At 36.8% G+C, this 6000-nt stretch overlaps 1 protein-coding gene across 1 annotated transcript in view; it reads right to left on the reverse strand.

Moving 5' to 3' along the window:
• The window catches only part of TUNAR (transmembrane neural differentiation associated intracellular calcium regulator), a 61480-nt gene extending 56066 nt beyond the window's left edge, over positions 1 to 5414 (reverse strand). The window contains exon 1 of the mRNA XM_083863370.1: positions 5319 to 5414. The gene's annotated coding sequence lies outside the window, so the exon portion shown is untranslated. The remainder of the gene's footprint in view (positions 1 to 5318) is intronic.
• Positions 5415 to 6000: the final 586 nt, after the last annotated feature.

A 6000-nucleotide genomic window follows, 5' to 3' on the forward strand; every position in this document is an offset into this window, starting at 1 on the left:
CTGCAAGATCACCACAAACTTGGTACATTGAAACATCAGGCAACAAAAGACACATGAAGCACTGAGAGAGCATATCTATGTAGAAACACATATTCACCTTTTGACAGTCCATTTTTGACAAAAGAGAAGTTGCCTTTTATTAAGAGAATCTAAACAAAATATAGTAATTTTTCCAACAGCTTCATGTTCTGTAAATATCAGTTCCCTGAGCAATTCCCTTAAAAAAAGTTCAGATAATCTTATTACTCATGTGATCTATGTGCATGTAATCTTCTTTTAACTTCTCCACTGCAGCATTTTTGTAGAAATTGACCATAATAAATGTGATTATGGCTGCAGTTTATACAGGTATAGTTCCTAATATCCATTTGGTAGGTAGCTATTCTTTTAGACTAAATATTCCCAGATGACTGAGCAAGTTCTTTGAGCTTCTTCCCAACGTGCCTCTCGTGTGTATGCGTTGTGTCTGGCAAAAACTGTAGTGTCCACTGAGAGAAAGAAGACATGTAGCAGATGCTCGACTGCATTTCTTTTCTTGCTTGACTGCAGTGACTGCTCTGAGAAGTAAAAAATCTACTCAGTAAAACAAACTGCTGCAAATGCTCACTATGGGTTGTATCATTTGATTATTAACTTGTTTATTCTCTTTCCGTAAACAGGTTTATTCAAATTTCCCTACCAATCTATAAACTCCTGAATTTTTATCAGCTATATCTCTTCTCTGCAGGCAGAGCCCACTCTTTCTTTTTGCTCCAAGACTTTTTTATATGTAGGATTGGATTTTTTGTTCATTTTTGTAAGGAACTTATTCTTGGAATTAGTTCCTGCTTTTTTACTAAGGAATGGCATGTTCTAAAAAGTATTCAGTCTCTAAATCACACACAGAGAAAAAAATGCCATGTCTCCCATTTTCAGATTTGAAAGAGCAACTGATATCAGAAGGCAAGATAAAAAAGGTGACCTTAAAACAATCTGGTTCATGATGATGCTGCCTTTTAGTCTCAATGTCCAATTTATCTCAGAGCACATGCAGGATGAAGACTGCAAAGTAAGACTAATGAGTGTGGCAGAAACATGTGCAGTAATTCATCATCATAACAAAGCATAGCATAATTATCAGAAATTTCCTGTAGGCTTGCTATGATTGCATTGAAACAGATTGTTTCATCTGTCCAGTTAGAAGTGCAAGAATACTGAACTAAAAACCAGAAAGGGATTGTTGCCACCTGTATACACAAATTATCCTTTTAGGATATGACAAATGTACAATTTAGCTTTCTTTTTGGGTTTGTACACTGAAATAGTATTCATTCAGTGCCTGGCCAAATGGGTCTCCATGTTCTGCAACAGGACACATCACAAAAAACACAGGAAGAAGAGGCAGTTGGCTGCAGGGTTTGAGGAGTTAATGGATGTATCACAATACCTTTTTCATGCTTGCCAAAGACTTCACTGCAGCAAAATTTTCAAGAATGGAAACCTGTAATTAGATGGAATTTACTTATTTTAAAAAAACCTCTTATCTCTGCTTGGTGTATCTTCCTGAGAAAAGACTAACATCAGCATCACTTTGTGAGTAATTTGGTTTGGTCCTGTTCCTGGTGTTCAGCTACCTGGAGTACAGTTTAGGCTGCTGTTTATTTGACTCTCCTCCCTGAGGACCACTCTTCTGTAGGAAAATTAAAGCTATGCAATGCTTACACAGACATTTCTTGCACTTCTGCTGGAGAACAAGACCCATTCTGAGTAAGCACTAATAATAGACAACACTGCAAGCAGCTGCTTGGGACTCACATGCCTGAGAGACATAATATTAAAGGAGAAGTCACTGCTGAAAGGAGCAGATAGATTGCATTTGCTATCACAGATCTCTACTGTGTTTCAGTGATCATGCCACTTAGGTAAAGTGGGACTTTGAGAGCTAAAGTCTAATTAAAATAAGTGGGCGTTATATAACCATGCTCAGAAGGCAAATTTTCTGCAATATTCCCTAGTGACTAGAAGCTCTCTTTCTTTAAAGCATTTACACAACTCAAATCTAGCAATTTAATGGTTGGAAGATGATAAGGAAATAAGTTAGATTTTGGCACACAGCAGTCAAATTAATTTCAGGGGTATATGTAACTCTTAGGACTTAAATCCCATAAACTACATCATGACCCATATCAACTGGAAGGTCCCAATTATCAGGGTAGGCTGGATAGCACACATCACACAATTGCTTTTTAGAAGATGTCATCATGCATCATGGCAAAAGTCATGTTTCAGGGAATGCCTTAGCTCCACCAGGATATGCATTACGGTCAGGGCTGCATTGCTGAGGTTCCAGGGATGCATCTGGCCCAAGGAGTGAATTTAACTTCCCGTCCTTTCTTTGTTTTGTTTTAATTGGTTTGCCTCTGTTGCTTTCATTATTTTTCCCCTCAAATAATTTCCTTTATTGATCTTGTCTTTCCTTGCTTTCCTCTCTTTCCTGGTTACTTCCAGATTAGCACCAGGATGGAAGTCCCATGAGGAGCTCCATTTGGCCCCTTTCTGCTAAGTACAACAGCCAGTCTTGGCAAAGTGAAGACATTCTTATCAGAAGCAAGGGGGAACATTGGTGGGAGCGTCTACTTTGGGTGTCACAGGTTGGTGATAACCTGTCACACTACTGCAGTCCAAGTGACAGTGCAGCCACTGTGCTCTGCCAGCATTTCTCTCAATTACCCCCATGAAGGAACCATGTAAGGTGCAAAGACAACTAAGCTCACTCACTGACTCTGAGCCTGCTTCGCCAGCATTGCTTTCCTAAGGAATGTTGCACAGAACTCAGTCTCCAGAGATGGAGAGCCTGCTGCAATCAACCTTATGAAGGAAAATATATCAGCCTTGAATTAATTTCACTGTATGGATGAATTCTGCCAAGTTCCTGGAATTTTCACAAACCAGTTTCATCTACCCTTAATTTACTGATCTACTTTTTAAAATGTAAACAACTTTCAAATAAGATTTTATTGCATTCGACTATAATTCTTGTCATGTTCTGTACTTTTCTGCTTCACTTCCAAAGAATGTTGTGATGATTAACTCATGCATTATGTGATGCCATGTGTAATGTTCCCTTGTGACAATAACTCAAATTGCTATTTTCATGCTATCTTCCTGTCTCTCACTCTTGTTTTATTTTTACTCCATCCTTTTACTCATTTGAACAGAAATATTTTCAAGAATATATTTCTGTCTCCTTTTGCTGACTGCCAGCTCACAGAGCCTAGAAAAATAGGTAAGTGGAAACATGCAGCTGCCACAGCTTTGCTTCCAGTTGCTACACAGCTCACTTTCTCAGGAATTCTCCTGGTACTTCATCTGCAGAGGTCAGTCACTCATCAAAATATCAGCAAGTTGTCTCTGAATGCCTGGTTAGCCAATGAGGTGTACAGCAAGGGTTCAGTTCAAACAAGTAAGGAGCAAGCTCATAGCTTTATAATTTTGTTATATTCGAAATAAGATTCAGTACTTTCAAAATTTCTTTCTGGATATCAATAGAGAAAGAGAGCTTCTGGATGTTAATTGATCATGGATGAAATGTAAATTTTTTTTTAGAATATTAATTATTCTTAACCTGAATAAAGATGCATATAAATCCATTTCATTTTACCATTTGAACAGAAGAAATAGGGCTAAAATTTTAAAGTCCCATAATTCTGACAGTGATGTAGGAACTTGTATAACATGCATGGAGAACCTACAGCAATAGAAAATCCTGAAAAAATCTAGGAGAGAAGAAAGTGACAGCAGAAGACATGCAGGCCAGAGAAATTTGAGGCTTCAAATAACAGTAATAACCTGTTACTGTTCACAAACTCCATACCCCAAATCTATCTAGAGAATGGTAAGAAAACTAAGGATAGGAAAATTCAGCTTTCAGGAGCAGGCATAATTTAATCACCTATTTTCCAGCAAGTGTTCTGTCCACAATTATCTCAACAAAAGAGTAACCAAAATAAAACCAGGAAAGTCCATGCAAATAGATATTTGAGGTTAATAACTCTTGTGAGCCTATCCAGGGCTGGCACTAGGACACTCTATCATCCCATAACAAGAAATACAGTCTAAAAAGATGGATTTAAAGTTTTAAGTCCACCTCCTAGTGAGAGTAGGACTGTTCTCAAAATACTCTAAGCAGTAGTTTCTAGTTTAGCTTTAAATACACAAAGCAATGGCTTTGTTCTTCCTTGTCTTGAAATCTATCCAAGTCTGGAATTCAGTATCCAGTCCTCCGTGGCTTTTGCTCTTCTCCACATTCAGATGCTATATATACAACAGAAATCTGCAATTTACATACATTAGGCGGCCCTATATAAGTGTGCTCAATCAGTAAAGATGTTTTCTGCATATAGGGGCTATATGGATGCAGCCTCAATAGCTGCCAGACATTAGGATGGAAAAGGTCTTAGTCTTTCACATCACAGCCTGATCACCTGTTCTTTTATCCCATTACTCTCACAGAGAGCACCCCAAGGAACATCTCCAGTCAAATTGTTCTTCCTTGCTGTCAAGGTCACTTACAGACATTAGTAGATATTCATCTATCCTTAGCCTGTAAACTGAAAGATGTTTCACTTTCTTTGTACATCCTCATCTAATAATGTTTCTCTCTGAATTACCTCCAGTTCACTGCACTGTTAATTAACTTTTATGCACTACCAGAGATGAATGCATCTCAGCAGTGACTTAAGTGATTTCTCTACGGCTTGTGTTTCAGTTTCCATTCATAAAACACTTCAACCTGTATTAGTCAAAATTGTCCCCTTTGTAACACTTTTGCATTTCCATAATATCACTCACTGCAAAGTAAAAAAAGGGCAGAGCAACAGAGGAAGTAAAAATTTAAATGCCAATATTCGTCTTTGCCTGACAAAAGCTGGGAAAAAAATTCTCTGAGTGTTAGCTCTATACTTTCTACACATCATTTGCATTATTAAACACCAATATCTGAGCCTTGCCTTAAATATCAATATAATAGGACTTTAGTTATTTAGCAATATTGTTTTAAGTTGAAGTTTCATACCAAAAAACCCAACCCAAACCATGTAAGCACTACAAAATGTGTCACTGTGACAAGGATTTCTTCAACAGCCTGCAAACAGCACACAGGTTTTCCTGCACATTTTAAGGACATATCTCGAGTTCACAAACATTTTCAATTTTATCATTTAATTATTAGAGAGACAATTTGTAAGAGTAAACAGTTCATACACTGAACCTCTTAGCATTATGATGAACATGGATATAAAATTATTTAGTTACATAATAGCAGAACATGTCTGACTTACACAAATGTTGAATCATTTAGAGTTTAAAGCTGAGGTTTCCCAAACTGGTGGTCTATAGATTTCTGTCAGTGGTTTGCAGCTGAAGATTTATTGCTGTCTGGGTACACAGTATTCATTCCCTATGGATAATGGGGAGAGAATAGATTATTAACAAAAAAACTGACTAAGAAAAAATACTTCAGTTTATCAGCAGCAGTAAAAGTATGTTCTTTAAACAAATAAAATGCTCAACAGTTTTGGTTTGTCCTACCCCATGTCACATTTCAGTATACCTAATTTCCATAAACAGTTACTGAATTTGGCACAGTATTATATACATGTAGAAAATATTTGGCCGTGGTTTTGTTAGAACTACCTCTGTGACTGTCACAGTTCCCCTTTATTCTTCTGTCATTGTCTGCTCATCTTATTTAATGTCATCCATTCTAATTTCCATGCTAATAAACTCAAATTAAAAGCTACGGATAAAAATAGGAACCAACATGTACTACTAAAAAGAAAATATACCTTCAAATTGCTGTCTCAAAAAAAAACCATTTCAAATTACTGTTTTTGTTTTTTAACTAGTGATGAATAAAATCAAATTCAGGAATACATTCAAGAATATTTGTTTATTAAAACATAAAAACTTTCCGTTGCCACAAAGTAGAGACTCAATTGCTCAACAATCACAGCCAATTCC

Source organism: Zosterops lateralis, assembly GCF_965231275.1.
Source record: "Zosterops lateralis genome assembly, chromosome: 6".
NCBI classification, from domain to species: domain Eukaryota; kingdom Metazoa; phylum Chordata; class Aves; order Passeriformes; family Zosteropidae; genus Zosterops; species Zosterops lateralis.